Genomic DNA, 22,161 nt, shown 5'->3' with positions numbered 1-22,161 from the left:
GGATTTCATGTCTCAGTGATGAGAAATCATCAGCATCCACAGCTCCCGAGCGTTTGTAGTACCAGGCTGGAACATAATGCAATCCAGAAATATCTCAGTAAAATAAGATATTTTAATCGTGCTGATGGTAAAGCACCGGAGCTGGAGGAGGAGGAGATAATGAGAAATGCCTGTCGGTGGTTCAGCTCTCGTGGTGCCAGGCAGCTGGTGGTCTTGGGTTTGGTGTGATGAGTTTGTAGGTCTCAGCCTGCCTGTCGAGCCGGGGCATTTCTCCTCGGAGGGGCAAAGGGACGGGGAGTTTGCGGGCAGTTTCCTACTCCTGAAGTGCGGCTTTTCAGTGCTGTGACCAACTTGCCCTTCTTGTTGGGAGAGAATATCCTCCACTCAGCACAGCCGCCTCTGTTTTGGGCCTCCGTACCGAGGAGGTGGCTTGAAATAGAGGAGCTGGTTAGGAGGACGGGCTGGAGAGAGTGAAATAATCGCTTGCAGGACGACTCCTGTAGACTAAGCCTTTGTGTGCCGCATGCTGCTTATACATATTTTATTGTAAGACAAATTACCTGTGTGACTAAGACTATTAGAAAGTAATTATTTTAAAAAAGGCCTTATACACATAGTTAAAAGACTTTTTTGAATATAAACAGTGCAACTTTTCTCCCTTGCCTTTCTGGCCTGCTTGAATTTATTTACAAAGGTTGAAAAAACTAGTCTTGTTTTAAAAGACTTTTGCAAGAGGCCTGGAATTTCACTTAACAAAAATTTTTATGTAATAGATCCAGTGGCCTAGTTTCCTGTTAATTAAGAAAATAGGCACTTAAATGCAGTCACCTGAAAAGCAACTAAGGATTTAAACATTTGAATTTAAAAATAATTGTTTCAGTAGTGTAGCTAGTAAAACAAAATCGAGGCCTAATTTTCCTCTTGCTGAAGTTCAGCACAGCTTAGCAGACGGCAGTCAGGATTCTCATTGTCATTGTTCATACAGTGTGCTGCTTTTGTTGTGGTGTACTAATTGAAGGGGAAATGCAGTAAAGGAGTACGGCAGGCTCTGAAGGAAACGCGCGTCAGTATTGCATAGAGGGTCTGAAGCACTGGCTGGCTGCAAACCTACTCCAGCGTGAGAGGCAGCTCACGCTGGTGCCGCTTGAGAGAAGTCAGGCTGTGAGACAGCCTTAGTGAGCTCAGCGTACAGGTTGTGGATGATTCGGCTGCTTTGGAGGGCCCTACAGGTGTGTACAGCTCGCACAGATTTAGTTGTAGGTCTCTTTTGAGGCTGCTGTAACCAACCCTGCTTTAAAAAATAAAAATATAATCAGCACGAGAAACAGGAGTACGACAGGCTTGGTGCAGGTAAATATTTCAGTGCAAAGAAATTATGTGCTGTATTCCAGTGGCTTCGATAGCCTAAACTTTGCAAACTGAAAATCTGACCTCATCCTTTCATTTCACTTTTATGCAATAAAAGCAATAAAGCACGATAAATAAATAACTAGGTATTTGGACAAAGGCACTGTATTTTGGAGTCTCGTTCAGTAGTTCGCCTTCTTTATATAAAGAAGTTGAAGATTTTTACTTGGTTTTGGCTGAGCTGATACATGACTAATGTTTTAAAATGTAAGAAACTTTGCAGACTCCTGACTTCTGCAAAAAGACAAAAAACGGATCAATGACCATAATTCCTTTTTGATCTCAGTGCACGTGTTGAGAATGTAATGCTTAATTTTGTTTTTTTCCCCCTCAAAGCTGTAGTCTGAGATGGTTGTACAATACATGCAAATCTCTGTGTGTGCATGGGTCCCAATCTGCAAAGTTACTTTAGTACGTGTCCCAGTGAGGGTTTTGCTGAATGAGGATTGATTAAAGAACCTATCTAGAGTTAAGTATGTGTGTAAATCCTTCCATAAATAGGAACGAGAAAGTATGCTCATAAACTGAAACAACAAAAATGCTTCTCAGTGAGGGAGAAACGGTCCCAGTAAATCCTTTTATTGTCCCAAGAGTGATAAAAATATTTGGTGAGATTCCAAGTGAAAAAACAAAATGTATTTTGTTTAGCATGTGATGTCAGCAGAAATTCAATGCTGGCTCTTCGTAATTTTACTGAGCAAAAATACAGAAATAGAGGGGAAAAAAAAATCACATTGGTAGAGTTTTCCTTTGTTTATACTATTTGGGAATTTTCAGTAATGTGCATCAACTCCAGCATGTCACCATTAATGACAAAATAGTGTACAAGGTAATGTCACATTCCCAAAGCTGATTATTTTTCACCTAATAGTAGTAGTTGCAGCAGTATGTTTTCTGGATGATGCCCCTCCTCAAATAAAATATGTTCTCTTGGCAGTGAAGACAGTCATCTCAACTTGCTTATGATTCTTCACCTCATTAAGATCACATTTAGGAAAAGAGCACTCGCTTTGAATAAATGGGCTCTGCTCTCAACTGGTTGTGCTCTGTCTGCAGGATTAAATCTATAGTTTATTTGTGCTTGAGTAATAGCAAAAGCAGTTTCTCTCTGTCTTTGGTGAGATGTCGTAGCATGTTGTAAATTGTTTGACTCTTAACTGTGCTTTTGTTTCTTTTTATTTTGGTTTCCGTCTCCTCAACTCCTGGATCAACAGTCACATCGCAGGCCAAGGCAGATGGGCAAGCAATACAAGCTGTGAATTTATTCTTGACCCCTGTAGGACAGTGACCACCTTCGTTTTTGTCTTCGCCGTACGGATATGCACTGCCAATAAGGTGAGAATGTAATGCTTTTTATTTCCTCTAACAAGTGTACGCTGTCTGCTCTGTGCTGTAATCAGCGCGGACACCTTACTGGTGTCTCTACGATTACCTACCCGTCATATGTTTGTACTTCCCTTGCCTGGCAGTAGAGGTCCTTGAGAAACTCTCATCAGAAAAATTCCATTAACTCTGGTGACTCAGTTCCGTGACTTACAGGACAGTGGGTTCCAGATGAGTGGTTTTATGCTCACCTCAGGTCAGAGCATATTCAGTTACTAAAAGATGATAGTATGAATGGAAAAGTTTACAGGCTTTGATTTTTGTTGTAAAATGCCACATGCAAAATTGTACAAATCCTTCTTGTACTTTCATGAATGTTTTCAGTGGTTCTTGTTGCTTGCAGCCTGCTTGACTTTGTGTCCTGAGTTCCTTCTGTGCACTGAATTTTGTTGTTAAGATACTTCCAAGGATAACGAGTCACTACTGATGTGCCTGGATCTCTTTTACTCCGATTTGAGGAATGTTTTCAATTCTTCTGATTTTTTTTTTTTCCCCCTGAAATGCTGTAGCCAGACAGGATGTAATAGTGTCCATACATCAGTCTGCTCTCCCTCTCCTCTCTCTCTCTCCTTCCCATATGGTTGTGGAGAATACCTTGAAAAAACCAAGTCTCAAGGCTCAGTGATCATACTGCCAATAAAAAGAACATAAATTTTTATTTTATTTCTTTAATCTGATTGTCATTAAGCCAGCCTGGTTTTTTTGGACCTGTTATATGATTTTTTGAGTGCTTGGGATTGGCAATACTGCTAATACTTAAAAAAAAAAAAAAGATAAAAGGGTCATAAGAAAATTGCCTGTGCCTTTAAATGAAAGAAAATGAAATGTAGTGGGTACTTGCGGAAAATCAAAGGATTTTTTTTTTCTATTTACAGCCAGAAAACTTAATTACTATAGCATTCTATTTATGAGGGGCTGATCAGAAACTCGCTATTGTAGAATAACTTTTTAATGTATACAGCATGTCATAGAGAAGTGTGCAGCGCGTAATTTACATTTTACTGTGGCTGTGGGGAAGGGTACTGTGCTTTAAAGGGAAGTTGTCTAAGCAAGCAGTTACATGCAAAGACATGCCTGTTATGGTTTACAAATGAGCTTGAATGGTGGGGGTGGATTGTAACCGCTATATCTCTTTGGAGGAATAAGAATTTCTTGAGAGTGAAAAACCAGACAAAGTGCCCGTGCGCTGACACATTTGATCTCTCAGTTTTGGAAGAAAACTGACTTGGTAGCAACTATTGACTGGGGAGATTGAATAGAAGGAAGCTTTTTGTTATGGCATTAACATTTCTACAGAGCATTTCATTTTTTTTCAGAATTAGCTTAGGTTGTATGAAATTGTATTTAGTTGCAGAAATTATTACTACAGGAAAGACTTCTGTCTCTTAATTAGAAGAAGTAATTGTGATATCGTATTGGTCAAATCCTATGAATAATCAGAATTGTATTATCCACAATGTATTATTGCTAAGTCACCTTGAATGTTTTAACATCTGGCATTTCCTGCGATTACATGAGAGAGAATTTATTAAATGTTAAGCAAACATTTTGGGTAAAAAAAGTAACCCAGTTAAGTCTGGTGCAGAGGCATGACAGGAATATAGTACTATGCTGCTTTTTTCTGTACCAGTGCAGCTTTTGAGGTATAGTGGTTTTTTTGTGGACTTTAGATCAGATTTGTTTGGGCTTCTTTTCTTGTTGTTGGTCATTTTAGTCACTGGGTTTGGGGTACCCCTACTGGCCTCATTAGTAAGTTCCCATTTTCTCTAGGGAACAATCAAAACCAGGCCCACTGTAAAACTAAATAAGTGAAATAAAAGTTTCTGGGGTAGAGACCGCCTGCTTACAAACGCTCTGTCTGTCACTGGATGTAACACGGGAGAGCTTGCAGTAGTAACACGTGAAAGAGACGTGACCCGGCAGCACGCAGCGAGCAGCCACAGATGGGTTTCACAGCTTGAGACAGAGCATCGCATGCTAAGACCTCTCATCTTTTCCGGCTTTCACATTTGTTTTCGGGGTGAAGGTAGCAACGGCCCCACTCTGTTTAAGGCAGACCCGGGTCATTAGTGCGGAGTCTGTCAGAGGGACCGAACATCAGGTGCATTTGACTGAATGCATCCAAAATCAGGTCTCGGGAACCTTACCTTAGGCCTAGTGGCCATACGTATGCGTCCGTGGCGTTACTCGCAGGAGGAATCGCGTGGCTTCAGGGAGTAATGCCGCTGCTGTGTGCGCTCCAGGCGTGGTTACCCTTCCAATTCAGGCAGCATTCTTGCAGACCCTTCTAAGCATCTTGCCTGAATAACGACACATGGATTAGTTAAAATAAAAAAAAAAAGTATAAGTAAATAGAGATACAGCTTTTTTTTTTTTTTAAATCATGACTTTAGTTAATTTTAGCCTACTCTAAAAAACCTAGAGTTATTGTTATTTGTTCAGAGCGTGCCCTGCCTCCTTCCACATAGGCAAATGACTCAATGCTTTCTTTTAAACAGTTGTGTTGAAAGGATTTTGTGTGAGACACTGGACGTTTTAACAACTAAAGAGTTCTTTTTAATCTTTTCCACTGTTGAGTCACTTGATATCTATTAATCATATTCTAGGATTGGGTTGAATTTAGAGCCACAGCCCATTTGTAAGAAATTTTTTTTGCTGAATTTTCCATAAGTATGTCTGTACACTACCCAATACAGCTTTTTTTTAACGCAAGATGTAATTTTTGTTTTATGCAGACTTTTGGCTACTGCTCTCTGTAAATGGACAACAATCTGTCCTTTTAAAATACTTAGTAGTGAAAAAAAAAAGAGCTAATCTGTCTCTATATTAGTGCGTCCAGTGGTGGCTTTTTGATTGCCTTGTCAGTGTCCTTTTATCCTAGCTGGTTTTATTTCTTCCCTCACATGCTGTTTAGTAAGGCCTATAATAGCGATAGGGCTAAAAGAAGGTACGCGATGCAGATTTTGAATGTATTAAGAGCACAAGTGAAATGGAGATGTGAACTAGGTATAATTGGATAGTAATTAGTCTACATGAAAACACAAGGCTCGCATTCATAATGCGATATAAGCCAAGACCTGAGGTTTGATTCACCTTCCAACTTCTGTTTTAAAAAGGTGTGTCTCCAAATGGAGTAAGAGACTTGCTGTCCCATGCACTGCAACTTGTTAGCGTTGCTTTAAAGTATGGGCTTTCGGATGTTAGAGTAAGTATTAGAGGGACAGAGAACTTCTGCGTGCCAAGGGCTGGAAGGGGTGAGATGATTAGATGTGATGTGTAGTTGTTTATCAGCCTCAGCATCTGTGGGTGCCCTGCTCCTGCCCTCTCCCTCGGCTGCGCGTGTTGGGCAGGGACGTGCCGGTGGGTTTTGCTGTGCCTTGGTGTTCTTGGGTGTTCTTTTGGTTGAAATTTAGCCCAAATGGCAGCATCTGGATTGGAGCATGTTAGCTGAAGGGTTTCTTGTGGTGAGATACTGCGATGGAGGCAACCTCCAAGTTTGATAATTCTTTCTTTATTTTCTGGTCAGTTACTTAGCAGTGATCAACTCATTTAGGGACTAGATGAAAACCCGACTTAATGATTTATTGAGTTGCTCTTTGCTCTATGAAAAGTAGAAATGTTGAAGTGTTTCTTGCTTGTATTGGAGTGTGGTTGTGACTGTTACCACATTTTGTTTGTCGGGTACCCACGCACGAATGCCTTTGTAGTTTTGTAAATTTAACATTTCTGTGAGGCCAGCTACTTAAAAGACAGTTAGGCTTTAATGGAGAAGGATACTTACAAAAAGCAGGCTTAATCCTCCTTTACTGTGCTCAGAATTTTTGTGCTAGTGAATGTTTTTTCATTGGTGCTGTTCCTTTTCAGTGCCATGTGTAGTAGCTGAGTAGAGAGTGATTTTTCAAATTAATACAATGGTAAAAGCGTTTCTCCTCTTCTTTAGCCCTTGAGCACATCTCCTCCCTAGTACTGTGCTGTGTTCATAGCTTTCCCCAGATAGTCTGACGGCAAGTAGATCCAGAATGGTTTGAAAATGCACTGTATGCAAGGGAAGAAGAGAAAATCCTGGTTGATTGTTGCACTAGAAGAAGTTGTAAGTTTATTCTCCGTGTACCACTAGCGGTTAAAAACCCACAGCACTCATGATGTGTAATGCGTTTTTATTTACAGTTTAGTAGGCTCTACTCTGACATATGACTAACAGTGAAGCCCCTCCCTTTAACAGTTGTATGTCATCTGCTTCAGAGAACTAATTACTTGGCAATTCCCATTTGATAATTCCCTCTTTATTTTCTGATGAGTTACTTAACAGTGATGAGCTTGTTGAGCAGAATACCGTGCTTAATCTGTGCTTCAGAAACTACAGTGCGGGCCTGGGGATCATTGTTTTCTAAATGCTGTTTAGCCTTGCCATAGGAATATTGAAACCACACTAAGACATGTTAACAGCTCACAGTTAACGGTAAGCTTAACGTGAGTGATGTGCAGCATTTGCCAAAAAATAACAGGGGTTTAGATTACCGTTGCACTGCAAACAGGATGTTAAATGCATCATTTCTCCAAAAATCAAAACAGAACCTAACACAATTTAGACATTAGGAAGTAGAAGCTTGTGTCAGAGCTATCTTCTGTGTATCGTTTCTTCCCCCCACTGAAATAATCCACACTAAAGGAAATTTTATTCTTAAAAAAAAAAAAAAATCACTGTTTTCTTGTAATATGTATTTGACAGTTCAGCTGATACTGGTGATTGTTGTGTTGTTTTAGTATGAGATACTTAAACAAATTATCACCGTGTTTTCTCTGCTGTTACCTGTCTGTCTCTATTCTTTCCCAATCCCTTTTCACATTCTTTTACTCTAGTGGCCACAGCAACCCGTGTTTCTGGCAGGGGAATGCATTACAAGTCTCACTGCTAATTACAACATCGCAGTGTTCCTAGAGGGTACCTGAGTTCAGCGGCGCTCAGCTACAGCGCCAGGCGAGGGGATTTATGGGGTGAAGTGACATCAGTCTGCCCATGGCAGTACTGGTAAGGTCAAAGTGAATCTCTCCCACAGACAAGGGGTCAGATGGATCCTGTTCAGACCCAGTGTCTCTGAAATTCAACCGTGTGAAACCATACTATTGAATCTGATTAAAATTTTATTATTGACTTCAGTAGAGGAAGGTTTGTGGACCAGCTACTGTCACTCTGACTAGCTGGTGGCATTATGCCACAGATACCAATGCCTGTAGAACTGCATTTTAGCTGATGCAGTGCTATAAGCAGAAAGTTGGGTCATTTTTTCTTTTACTTGAATAAGATGTGTAGTATTTTGAGTATTAGCTCACATGACATTGCATCATCAGGCTTGCTGATTTATTAGATGTTCACAATGATATCTCTTGGCCAGTACTAGAAGCTGTGTCACAGGCTTGTTTTATCAATGATAAAAATGCATTTGTACATAGTTACATGTGTTTTTTGTAAAATTAATCAGAGGAACAGTAATTTTATGAAACATAGAATTCAGAACAGATTAATCTACTTTAATTGTGTTCATGAAGTACACCAGCTATAAAATCTTTTGAAAGGAATATTAATCAAGTTGATCAAAGGTGGCTTGAAGTACAGAATTCAAATATGAACACAATTACTTTCCATCTGTGTGTTTGCTGTATCTTGGGTGATTATTTTTAAAATTTACTTAATATAAAAATAGGTTCCATTTTGCTTTTTGGGTATTTTTTCTACAGAATATATCACGCTTTAAAAGCAAAGATGCAAGAAGGTAAGTAAGATAGATAAAATTTTGCATTTTATAAAATGCAGTAAGTAGGGAGCATAGTATAATAAACAAGTAAAACCCAACAGAAGGTCATTGAACCATTTTTTCTTTTTTTTAATTTTTTTTTCCCTATTTACATTTTCTTAATGACTCAAGGTATCTTGGGTAGTTCTGTATAGGCATTACTGAAAACAGAAATCCTCGATAAGAATCAGAAAAGAAAACTATGACCATGAGCAGAATGCCCCACCTGTGATCTGAAAAGTTTGCTTACGCACTTGGGAGTGGTGCCTTGACAGATCCGTCTACAAACCTTTATAGCTGTTGTGGAGGGACCTGCATCCTGAGCCCTGGTGTCAGATTCATTTTACCGAGGCAATCAAAGAGTTATTAGATGGTGATTTGAGCTGGTCTTCAACTGCCTGCTCAGAGGCAAAAGGTTGCAGTGGTGGTTGTCCATCTGTGAATTGTCCAAACTACCCTCTCTTCACCTTCCTCTTTGGGTTTGGCAGTGTTTCCCCAAAGATTGAGACTCTACTCAGGCAGCATTGCTTGTGATGTCAGAAGAGATTGTGCCTAAGGACGTACAAATTTGGTCCAAGGTATTTTCTTCCCTCAGCAAGGGGAGGCCATGTTGCTTGTTGTCATTAAGATTGAACTTCTGAGTAAAATGTTTGGCCCCAGATGCACTACCGTATGAATGTTGTGAACGTGATCTTTCAGCTAATACAAGTTTTTAATTGCATACTAATGTCTTAAGATTTGAGCATCTGGTTTAAAACAAACAAACAAACCCCAACTCGTTAACATATGGTGGAGGTTTCTCGTCTGATACCTGCTGTTGTCACCCTGGCACCTGAACAAAATGGCACCTTCCCCCCAGCTTTGTTACAAATGAGAAAACTAATACATGCTAGATTTTCTGTTTCTTTCCTCTGGATTCTCTCTCCCCCACACCAGCTACCCTGGCCTGAGTTAGCACGACTTCTCCGAGAGCCACGCTTGCTGATGGGATAGCCAAAGACAAACTGGTGGATCTGCTCAAACGCTTTGCCTTTGCATTTCCTATCCTGCAGAACTGAGGACCTGCTTCACCTCTCTGCTTAGGTCTTGTCTGTCTCCTCTTTGAATCAGGCATGAGTTTCAGGTTTCCTATTTATCAGTCTTGCTAAAGTTTCTTGGGTCTCTGCTGTGATCTGGCCTGATATTTTTGTTGTTGATGACACAGTCTTGGAAATCACTTGTGATTTCCTTTGTGGACTTGACAGTTGATTAATTAAATTGTGGGGAGATAAGTGACATGGCAGTGCCGTCTCTGTAACATGTTTTGAGGTCTGTGTTCTGTTTTACAGGGAAAGAGGAGAATGGTGGATCTTATGGACCAATAATCTATAGTTTAAAATTGCACTGTATGTTTGTTTGGATAGCGCCCAAGTATATTATATATTGATTTAAAATACATATGTGATACTACAGTAATGGAAGGACTGAAGAAGGAGTAAAAATCTGTATTTTGTTCCGTATTTGCACAAGCTGATGGAATAACTCAGTCCCAGTACTTGTTATCCAGCTATGAGAATGACACAAACCGGCATGGGTATGTCCGACCATTTGTTGGTCACTGCCAGTTTATTTTGGTCGCAGCTCAGCAGCAGATTCAGGGTCGATACAGTGCATAGAGACCAAATGAGTTAAAGTAATGCCTGCATGGAAGTATGACACCTGTTACATGACACTGCTATCCAGATGTCGTTACCTGTTGTTACAGGACAGCCAGAAAGGGCCCTGAAGAACGTCGAGGTGGGTAGAAGGTTAATAGTAAGCATCTGAAATGCATTAAATGGGAGCAGTCAAGTATGCCCCTGTTACCTAAGGAGTTGAACTTGTTGAATGTCACGCTGGCTGCGTGGAATGGGAGAAATGCAAACTAAGACGCACTTGTGCTATGTGTGCGGCTCTGTGATGAAGCGCGTTCCTGTGAGCTGTCAGCTGGCTGGCTGCAGCGTTTGCTGCTGTTGGTACAGCTCAGCCAGAGCGTCCCTGTGAAACCAGTAGTGCTGTGCAAGCCTGTGCTGTAGCAGCCAGGTTCTTCTGCTCCTTACCTTGGTCCATGTGAACCGTGCGCGTCGTGTGTTGCACCGAGGCACTCAGCCAGCCAAAGGCAAGCGGTGGAGTAAGGGCTCTGGTTCCCACCTTTGGTACTTGCTTGGATGGTGTAGATGGAGCCACGTGGGTGTAAATGTGGTGTGATGGAGCATGGGAGCTGACTTGGAGTCTCCAGGGGGTGTCGGAGCCTTCTGGACTTGGAGCTGTTGACGACAGGTCAGCATTGCTGATCAGGCACTGCTTGGTTAGTGCTGCAGCAGTTGAGCATTGGCTTGGCTTTTCCTCTGAGTGAAACGGGAATGAAAACTGTTCCTCAGTCAAAGTGCCATTTGTCGTCTTCCCCTGCTTCAGGTGGACGTGTTGGTGAATTAGGCTAATCTTTATATAGTCCAAGCAGTATTTTGCTCTGTCATCCTTCTGTCCCCTTTTAACCTTTTTCAGACTTTATTCTTTTATGGCTGGCCAATTAATTTTTCTCCTCACCCCCTTCTCTGCTGAGATTCTCCCGTGCTCAGCAGTTCTTGCTGCTGCGTATCTGACTTACTTGTACGGCTCCCTCACCAGGTTTGTTACTTGCACAATACTTTGGTGATGTGTTGGCCCTTTCTTCGGCTTGATTTTTGCACGTGTTTCTATGTGTCTAAAATCCATTTCTGCTCAGAGGGTTTCAATACCTCAGTAATTTTCTGCAGAACTGCCAATTTGAATGTTATTTCATCTACAGCTCTTCCTTCCTCGTTAGTCATAGCTGGATTCTGAGCTTTGCAACCCTGATGATCTGCCTGGACAAGCCTTTCACTCCATACAGCCTTCCCCTTCCCCTCCTAGGAAAAAACCCTTTATTTCTTCTTTGCAGCTTCGCTGTGGGTGCCTGTTTCCCTAGCCAAACATTGGATTTTCAGTCCCAGTGCCCCTGCCAGTCTTCCTTGGCTTCCAGCTGCAGTGTCTCTTCAGCAGGCATTGTGCTTTTCAGGCCTGTCAGCTGGTCTTTAACAAATCAGTTGCATATATTTGTTTGTATAATATTACATGCTGACAGTATAAAAGAAAAAAAAAAAAGTTCAGTTACTTTCTCCGTACCTGAGCATGAGCTGGGAGCCACCCCCTTTTGGTTATTTATTCATAAGATAATGGGGTCACTTTTACTTTATTATCATATCGTGTGGTCTGCTAATCAAAGGATTCTTTTACTGTGTTAATAGCAGCACTTCAAATTGTTAAGGTTAGTTAGCTTTAAAAGTGTAATACAATTTTCACGTGTCATACTGGTGACACAAAAGTAACAGCTTGAGCAGTTTTCCCTCGATTTCCAGTCATTTTCATACTGTGTTTCTGCTCTAGTGGCAAAGTTCTGTAGTAGCAGGTTGCAAAACTTTCAAGATAAGACGTAACCTAAACCAAAAAAGAATGTTTGAAAAGCACTTCATTCAGAAAAAGAAAAGAAATTGAACATGGTATGCATTTTGAGTGAGGCTCTTCAGTGAGGGAAAAATTCCTGGACTGCTATGGAGAAGTACAGGAATGAAGCACTGTACCACTGAATGAGTGAAGTTCACAGAAGGTATGAAGTAGAAAAAATGTAATTTTTTTTCTTTGTGTATCACTGTATTCTTGCCAAGAACTGACATTGGAATGATAATGTGGTTGTAGTAGATCTAAAAAAAACCCCAATAACTATTTTGGTTTGCAATTTTGGAGATGATACGTTTTCTCAAAAAACTAGGCTTTTGACTGAAAGGAAAATTGTCAGAAATAATGGTTTTAACTGAAAATTGATAACCCCTTCTTGTTATAGGTAACACCAAAAAAGATACAAACTAAAGGATATTAGAGAAAAATACACATTTTCCAAATGGATTTACTCAGTGTATTTAAACAATAGCTTGCATTTAGTTAGTTTCACTTTTCCCATATGTAGACAGTTTCCCAAGGTGAGAGAAACATCTGAAAAAAATCCAACAACATGCTTGCAAGATTATAAAAATTGGTGTAGGGAGCTCAGAGGTAGGAGTTACTACTTTTTAAATCTTCCATTAAAAACTAGACTAGACTCCATATTGATGGAGTCCTTTTAAAGGCAGTGCCCTTTTAATCAGCAAACAGGTCCTCTGTGCATCAAATAATTAAAAATAGAGCAAAGTTTCTGAACAAGGCGTCTGGCAGAAGCGTCTGTACTTCCATCTGTGCATGATTAGCAGAATGTTTCATGATATTTAAATAGCACAAGCTTTGCTCTCTTTTTTATTATTTGTTGTGCTGAAGACCTGTTTGCTTGTTAAGTGGTCTTTTTTGAATAGTTACTGGCAAGGAATCAGGAAAGTGTATGAAGACATCTTGTACACACTGCAAATGCCAAATTGTCCCTTTTTTTCAGAGACACTGCCCTTACTATTTTTTTTTTTTTTTGATAGGAGTTTCACCACATTCTCCACTTGGTTTTTAAAATTTCTTACGGGCCACTTCATTTCAGAGGGAGTTCAGCACGTGTTGTGGTCGCTTGCTCATGGACTACGGATTCACTGATACCTCTATTATTTTTCTAACAGCAGAGCTCAGAGGCATAGAATCATAGAATTATAGAATGGTTTAGGTTGGAAAGGACCTTGAAGATCATCAAGTTCCAACCCCCCTGCCATAGACAGGGACACCGCTCACTAGACCAGATTGCCCAAGGCCACGTCCAGCCTGGCCTTGAGCACCTCCAGGGATGGGGCCTCAACAACCTCTCTGGGCAACCTGTTCCAGTGCCTCACCACCCTCAAAGTGAAAAACTTCTTTCTAATGTTTAATCTGAACCTGCCCTCTTCCAGTTTAAAGCCATTCCCCCTCATCCTATTGCTACATGCCCCAGTAAAAAGTCCTTCCCCAGCTTTCCTGTAGGCCCCCTTTAGGTACTGGAAGGCCGCAATAAGGTCTTCCTGGAGCCTTCTCCAGGCTGAACAGCCCCAACTCTTTAAGCCTCTCCTCATAGGAGAGGTGCTCCAGCCCTCGGATCATCCTCGTGGCTCTCCTCTGGACACGCTCCATCAGGTCCATGTCCTTCTTATGTTGGGGACTCCAGAGCTGGATGCAGTACTCAAATGTAGAGATGCACATTAGAGTGTGAGTACACACCAGGCTGTATTTGCAGAGTACGTGCCAGCGGTTCAGATCCGCAGCTTCTGCTGGCTGTGCATGGGAGCCGTGCATCTCATCTGCCATGTGCACTGCTCCGGACCCTTAACCTTTCTGCAGGGATGTAATCAGACAGGCAACAGCTTTCCAAGTGGTTTTGATGCCTTAAACGGGGACGACTCCTTGCTGGCAGTCGTTCAGCATCCAATTGTGTACTCTTCGTCTCTGGCTGGCAACGCGACACTTTGCAGTTGTGGCCACTGATTTCCCTTCATACTAGTAAAGTTTTTGCATGTGTATTTCACAGAGACCTGAAGAAGTAGGTATGTGATGAAAAGGAGCTGATGTCTGGATGCTAAGTGCGTTGCTGTAGCTGGCTGAAGACAGTTTTGTTATGTGCAAGTGCCCGGTTGTTTGGAGCCAGTGGGGAGCTGAGATGCTCTGATGGCCTCCGAGGTCTTTTGTAGAGAGCCTGTATTCAGTCTTTGGACAATTTGTGTTCTTGGATGGGCATTGAAAGTAAGAGCTTTTGTTGTGTGTATAAGTGGGGTTTACTCTGTAGCTGGGTTGTTTTGTTGCCTTTTTTTTTTTTCCTTTTTTTTTTTTCCTTCTTGTGTTTGAGAGAGGCTGTGGCGTGTGATGTGTGAATATTGACCTGGGTCATCTCTTAGCTTCAGTTCAGGACTTCAAAGGAAATTGTGGTTACTACTGAGAGCAAAGCTGTTCACCTGTCCACATAAGTGTATGAACTCTGCATGTTTGTACCTCAGACAAAACACTGAGAAGCTTTGGCCTTGGAGAAAGAGCCTGCTGTGAGCTTCCACGTAGGGTTCAGCTCACCTAGCTAGTGCCATGTAACTGTTGTCCGTCTTGCTGTTTCTGGCCCAGCTTCTTCAGAGCGGAGTGCTCTGGGGTCTCAGAGCGAGTTCTCCTCAGCAGGTTTATATCTTATGTGGGTGAGCAGTTGGTAATTCAGGGAGGAGCAGTGGTAGAACTGTTTTGCAAATGCCTGTCCATCGCATGGTTCGGCTTCCTGGCACCCAGGGAGGCCTGAAAATGAATCAGTAGATGCGGAGGAGTCCTAGAAGGGCAAGAGAAGGAGCAATCAGATTTTGCTGTAAAAGCTCGGGGCAGCATGTATGCCCGTTCCTTCAGTGAGACTCTCAACTAGGGCATGAAGCAGTTCCACTCACATTTTACCCACATCACTTGTGAAAACTGTTAATATTGGTGCCCTTAATGACTGATTTGTGCAGAAAGGAGAACTGTTTGTAGAGCTGATGCTTGATCAATGCAGTTTGGTGGGCCTAATATTAGCATCCCTCTGGGAGCAGGAAGGAGAAGGAGGACTCAGGCTCATTTTAGAAAGATGTATAAAGTTTTATTGGTGTGTTGGTTAAACTAAGCCAAGTTCTGTGTTTTGCTCCTAGTACTTTTTCTCAGAATATACCATAATAGGTATTTTAGAATATCTTTGGCTTATGTTGTGAATGTGAATTAATTAACATTAGTATGAATTGCATATTGTCGAATTGAATTTGTTTCTCTGTCTTCTGTCATGCTCAAGGTACTTCAAACACTTACAAATAATGAGTTCAGCTATAATAGTGCGGTGGCTCTGTAGGCAAACATAGCTGTCCTTCTGGCTGCAACAGGAGATCAAATTCAAGGATGGTTTCGCTGATTGGAGTGGGAAGAATACTGGTCATGATGTTAGTATTACTCCTGCTATTTTTTAAAAAGCATTTGTTACAGGCTTCTTATTTTGGCAGACTGTTTTTTGCTCTTTATTACTTCATTTATAACTCTCAATGCAGTGTAAACAGAATGATGAAGGACTGCAGGGCACATTATTCATGAGTTGTTGTTTAAACCTCATTGTTGCATTTCTAGCCCTAATTATTTCACGTCATGACATACTACATGAAATAGCTGGTAGCCCTTGATTTCCTGAAACAAAATCAAAGCTTCCTTTCATGACCCTGCAAAAGCACATTGTAGCAAAGCAGGTAAACCCAATTTCAGCTTAGGATGGTAGGATCCTGTTGATTGGTGTGAAAAATGAGGGTTCCGTTAGTTGTCTGCAGGTCTCTGGAGGAGAGGGAGGTGCTTTGTATCACTCAAAAACAGTTCCTTTCAGCTGGCTGGAGAGAAGTATGGATAGCATCCAACATACAGATGTCCCCGAGTACAAGGATTATAATGGAAATGTTCATGAGCAGTCAGTATAGAGATATTAGCAAGCATTTATGTAACTCAGTTGTTGACTACTGTAGACGTGTTGTTTTAGGCCCTGTTCCCACTGGCGTTCCTCCTGTTGACTTTCGGAGTGTTAGGATCAGACCCCTTTGGCTCAAATTTGGAGTGAAGTTAATTAAGGTTGAAAGAGGCATGCACGTTCTGAAGTAAGCCTCCAGTTTCAGAGGGGAGAAGAGTGGAAATAGCTGACCTATACAATGATACTGAAGTACTTCATAGCACGATCAAGCCATACACTGAAAAGAAAGCTTTCCTTGAGTTATTTGGGATATTTGATTTTCATCTGTAGCTTGTAGTGTTGTCTGTTAATGGAAGACTCAATGTGGTTTTTGTGCGTTCCTCATAAGGCTGTTCTTTGACAAGGAGGAAAATGTATCTATCTAATTAACATGTACCTTTCTGCATGCAGCAATAGGCATTCATTATTTTCAGTTTGTACTATTATATGAAAGCTTCTCCAAAACTTTGGCAGCTTGGTAGGAAGGAGTGGCAGTTCAGTGTATTCTCAGCTGTTCAGCTCTAATGTATGTTGCTTTTAAAGACACCTACATGTTATAATAAAAATACCCCTTATAGCCAAAGATATGTAACCACAGTATAGATAATTACAAAAGAAAGAGACTCAACTGAGTACTGAAACAGGAAAATAAAAAAAAAGCAAAAATGAAAGACTCTTTTTTTTTTTGAGAGCAATAGAAATGATAAAGGAAAGAATTACTATTCCATAAATATAAGAAAAAAAAAAAGCTTAGTTGTTCACTGTATTTTAAAGTTGGTATCAGTTAGGGAACATATGTGGAACAAAAGTCTGACATACTAAATGCTATAAATTCAGTTGATTTTCAGGACTCAGTTGCACTCCAGAAGAAGAATAAATGTGTAGCTGTGCTAAAAAACAACAAAAGCCAATTTGAGGGAAATGTATGAGTACTGCTAGGAAAGCTGAACAATACATCTCTATGTAAAATTGCATGTGACTGGTGTAAGTGCTGTTCTGTCACAGCTAGGGCTGCTGAAATTGTAAGCAGGTAGCAAAAATTTACTGTTTAATATTTCACGGATAATAATTGTTCTGAATGCTTTAAATAGCACAGGAAATGTAGTGTCACAAGCTTGACATTTGAGTATTAATATTGATACCGAAACAGCCTCACCACAAAGAATGCCAGGACTGCAGGAGGAAGGACATCATTTTGATCAGATAAAGACAGAAAAGTTTTAAAGCCCTTCAGATAGGTTGAAAAAATGCCTTATGAAAACTGGGGCAAAATTACCTTTCAGGATTGGACATTTTATATCCAGTTTGGGGAATTATCCCTATGCAGGTGAAGTTGGAAGCAGATGTTGTTCTGTCATTTCTGTCTTTCCCCTTCTTCCCCCATTTGCTATTTGATGGAGACTGTCTCAAAAAGGTTAATAGCACAGGGCTACAAAGTGGTTTGGATTCACTTGTACAAATAAGTGAGCATATCTGGGGTCAAGAAAAGATGCATGGGGATGTATAGTCTTTACTGTCCATTCTTAAATTTGCTTGAGATGTATTGTAAGTTATCTTCTGTAACGCCAAGATTTGGTTACGTGTTACTTTAATAAAGACAGACCTTTCTTTTCTAAGCATGAAGTCGTCTGACTTTCCCTTTTTTTAACAAGCTTGTTCTTTCCACGTCTGTGTGCAGACGAGTGTGTGCACAGTCCCTTACTGTAAGTGCATTATGGCTTGCCTGGTTCTTAGAAAAATGTGTGGTGAGATCAGGAGAATTGCAGCCTACCTATGTGATGAAGCCCAAGGACCGTTGCCTCTTTGCATTCACAATATAACAAACTTCACCCAGAGGATGCAAAACAAAGATGGAGGCTGGTGAAGATTACTAATGATAGTGTACTTCGCAAACAGAAGACACCAGCCAAAGCGAAGCCCACCTGAGGATTTCTGTTCTGTCACTCTGTGTAGTGCAGTGGTGTTGTGGATGGTACTCCATTGTTGATAAAGCTCTTGATAGCTTTTGACAATTATGTTCTTCCGTAGATGATTTGGTAAGTCATTTAGCTGGTGATAATGCTGATAGGTAGGTACATTGCTTTTCAAAAGTCCTTATTACAGAATACGTAGAGCACATTTTTTGGCTTTGTACTCCAAGTGTAGGTTGCGACAGTTTGATTCTAGCTGTTTAGCTATGTGCAAGCGAGTTAAAGGAGTTTTCTTTTTTTTTTGGGGGGGGGGGGAGCGGACAGGAAGGAAAAGTTTGTCAGCCTCCTTTCTGAAAGTGTTTTGGTACTTGTGACTTCTTTTTCCCTTCAAAAATGTATCTTGCGCTTTCAGATTCTCGTATTTTCTGATCTGATTAATAGTAACTTTTATCTTTCAAATGCAAATGCAATTTTAGCATACTTTTGCACTGTATAATACTCCTCTTTGCACAAACTGCTTACCAGACAATTTAAAAAGATAGATATGTATTTATAAAACAAACAAACACAACCAAAATACAGTTTACTTTCTGAAATATTTATATGCTGATAGTTGTAGGTGCTGCAACATATTTATGCCAAAGTTGCACCATCCTGCTTTGCCAAGTGTAAGCAGCTCCCTTTTGCTGTGTGTTACCCACTGTAGGTAGGAGGAGAAATCGGGCAGGTCGCTAGAACCCTTCCAGTGCCTTTGTGTCTCAGCGGTGGTAACCGACACAGAAACAACCCCTCTGAGTTACCTTTTGCAGGGGGATGTTGGAGAATCTCAGATGCTTGACAGTCAGCAGCATTTCTGTCCAAAGGGTGAAACAGCAGCACTTTTATTAAGCAATGCAAATACCTCCCACTGCCGCTGTGCGTATACAAACCGGGCAGACTGCTGACCCCCGGGTGATGCCAGTGTGTGTTTTAGCCTGCCCAAGTTGTTGAATTTGTTAGGGACAATCTCATTTTCACTAAGGAGACCTGGACAAGGTAGCAACCCTTGGAGATTTTACTCTCCAGGGCTGTGCTGTTTGTAAGGCGATTCACAGCGTGTACAGAGGGGATGGAAAATGTTGCCCTGGAAGTGTTCCAGTTAGTTATTATTTTGAAGTCATTTTGCCCAGGCACAAATGCTGATGATTGTATGGAGAGCCCCTAGAGCTACAAAGAGGGGAAGGTGAATCTCCCACACCTTAGGTTAGATTGTAACTAGTAAAGGACATTCTATTTTGTGGCCAGCTATTCACCCGACTATCCAGAACCTCTGTTCTAAGTAAACCAAGAAAATAAAGTACTCGGGAGACCTTGGCCTGTTACAAGATGGGTTGCTGCTGCAGATGATTATATAGATCTGTTTTACTGCCTGTTGCTGATGCTGAGATTTAGAAAAGCATCTTGATTTTGAACTACCCAGAAACACAGCCCAAACTGCAAGTAATCATACTGATATAAATTACTTGTTTTTACATCCTATACTTGCTCTGTTCCTTCATCTGTTTCCTAAAGTATCTGCTGTCAATGGTAAGATAATAGGTTACATGAAAATCTTTCTTCTTCTTTTTTTTTTTTTAAATACTCTAGTATAGTTGCTCTTAGGGACACAGAAGTAAATTGTTAAGATAACATTAATCTTCTCATTTAGTGCCTGAACCTGCTCCCTTGATGTTAGTGCAAATTAACGGAATTAGGATCAGACCTTTAAAGAGTAAGATTAATAAAAAAACATCTAAACCCCCACAGTAGTATCTTAGAGCTGACCAAGTTAAAAATATGAATGAAAAATTGTGACATAGGCATAATCCTCAGCTAATTTTCATGTTGAATGGAATAATCTTCCATGGGGCTGTGAGTGGCCAATGTGTTATTGTACATCAGGGCCCTATTAATCCATAGATTATTGACAGAGCATATGGTACCCGCTCCAAAGCATGCCATATACACAACATCCTTTTATCTTTGTATTGTTGTTTAAAACTACATTCTAATGTGTCACTGGGGATATATGTGGTCTTGGAAAAGCTGTTTGCACTGTGCTATTTGCTAGCAATATGGTATGTAGCCAGGATGTACACTAGATATTCAAATTACTATGCTGCAGAATTTGTGAATTTGCATTTTAAAATACTTGTCATTTCTGGAAATACCCCGAGGTATAACTGTCCACAACTTCCCTCTACTAAGTAATTATTAAATATTTGCTTTCAAATCTGAATCATTAGCCAGCTGGTGAGTGGATTTCCCAGCTAGTGATTTTAAAACCTTACAGTCAGGACTGTGACCCAGAAAGTTTTCTTATTCTTAACATTACATTAATACATGGGAAGTACCAAAGCCTGTAAGCCGAATGCCCTGCCTCCCCCAGTGCAGTTTGTTACCCTGCCTTTTAGAAAAAGCGGTAACTAGGGTGAGGTACATGCAAAATCACAGCCTAATTTAGTTTAATCTGGAGATATTTCACCTGGCGTCAGGTCCCCAAAGAGAAAAAAGTTGCTTGCGCCTCTAGTCAGAGTCACCTATTGCAGATGCGAACCCTTGGGAGTAGGGGTTCAAACCCTGAAAGAGTAGATTGATGTCTGTCCTTCCCAGGGGAACATTTTGGAGACTGGGGGGTGGGTTATGGAAGTGCCTAGGGGTCTTGTGCCTGAAACTGTGGCCTCTGTGGGACAAGGAACTGCCTGGGGGTGGGCAACCAGATTTTGATTTCTCTCATCTGCCCCTGCCCACCTTTGGTGTTGCATTTTGGTGAGGCTGATTGGGTTTTTTGTATGGTACTTGTGGGATTTTTGTGTGATAAAGAGCACTAAATAGAAATACATTCATTATACCTGTAGTTTACTCCTGTAGGTATCCCACTAGCTTTAGAGATTAATCCATCCCCCTCCTCAAGCAAGTCCTCCACATTTAGATTTAGTCCTCTAGATTTAGAATAGATGTTACGAAGAAATTTTTCACTATGAGGATGGTGAGACGCTGGGACAAATTGCCCAGGGAAGCTGTGGATGCCCCATACCTGGAGGTGTTCAAGGCCAGGTTGGATGGGGCTTTGAGCAACCTGGTGTAGTGGGAGGTGTCCCTGCCTGTGGCAGGGGGGTTGGAACTATATGATCCTCAAGGTCCTTTCCAACCTAAACCATTCTATAATTCTGTTTTGGGCACTTATCTTTCCTTGGGGGCTGTGGGGTCGGGGTGTTTCCTGACCCCATTCCACCCTTGAGTGAGTTGCACCGTGTTTGCAGTCAGCACCTGTTAGCCCTCAAATAATATCCATGGCTTTTCCAAGAACTCTTCCCAGGTGGAGAAGATGCTGGTGGCAGGACCTGACAAGTCTTTCCTGAAGCCCCTGGTGTCAAGGAGGGTCCTGAGCTTGCCCCTGGCTGCAGGGCTCTGGGATGGTCACCACCACCTGTGTCTCCCTGAGCACCTGTGGGCACATGCTCAAGACTGGCCACTTGCCATGCCCTGCCTGCCTTCCCAAACACCAGCCCTGCCATGTTTCCTGCGGGGGTGGGTGTGCAGCGAGGTGCTCCCTGCTCGCCGGACCACGCTGTGCTCCGTGCTCCTCCCGCACCAGAGCAGCAGCTACTCCTCACAGGGGTTTTTCCACTGCTTTGTGCCGCTGCAGGGTCAGGTTTATCCCAGGTGCTTGCTTGTGGGTGCCTGATGCTGGGGGTGCAGCCGGGGTGTGGGGTAGAAAGAGGGATGAAGGACGTGGGGGCTGCCTGCGAGCCTGCACACCTTTGGTAAAGTTTCAGGATACCCAGGCAATATTGAGGCAACTGATTGCTAAGCCTGGAATTTTTGTTTAAATACACCCCAAATATTGCATAATGTCTATAACCCACATTTTTGCATCCTTTAGGAACGTTGCCCCTTTGGGGTGACTGGATACAACATGGTGCAATGGATATGGCAGTGCTGCACGGCGCAGGCTTAACTGCAGGGAAACGTATGCACCGTTGCAGTCTTCGCTGGAGGTTGCATACTGTGGAGCGTTGTTTGGTTACATTGGTTAACTGGTTTGCAATGTAACGGTGGTTTTTAGTTTGTTCACTGTGGTGGCAATAGTGACCAGTGACTGTGGTTTGTGAACCAGTTGACTGCTTCTGAGGAGCAGTGCCTTGGGAAAGCAAGCTGGCTGTTAGCCGGCACCCAGTTGCTCTGTGGAGGGCTT

General features: G+C 41.6%; 1 long non-coding RNA gene across 1 annotated transcript in view; it reads left to right on the top strand.

Moving 5' to 3' along the window:
- The window catches only part of LOC309686747, a 64,949-nt gene that overhangs the window by 3,799 nt on the left and 38,989 nt on the right, over window positions 1-22,161 (top strand). The window contains exon 2 of the long non-coding RNA XR_014270573.1: window positions 2,622-2,742. This is a non-coding gene — a long non-coding RNA (uncharacterized lncRNA). The remainder of the gene's footprint in view (window positions 1-2,621; window positions 2,743-22,161) is intronic.

This window comes from Vanellus vanellus (genome assembly GCF_965231255.1).
Source record: "Vanellus vanellus genome assembly, chromosome: 2".
Taxonomy (NCBI): Eukaryota; Metazoa; Chordata; class Aves; order Charadriiformes; family Charadriidae; genus Vanellus; species Vanellus vanellus.
This window is presented reverse-complemented; position numbering and strand designations above follow the sequence as displayed.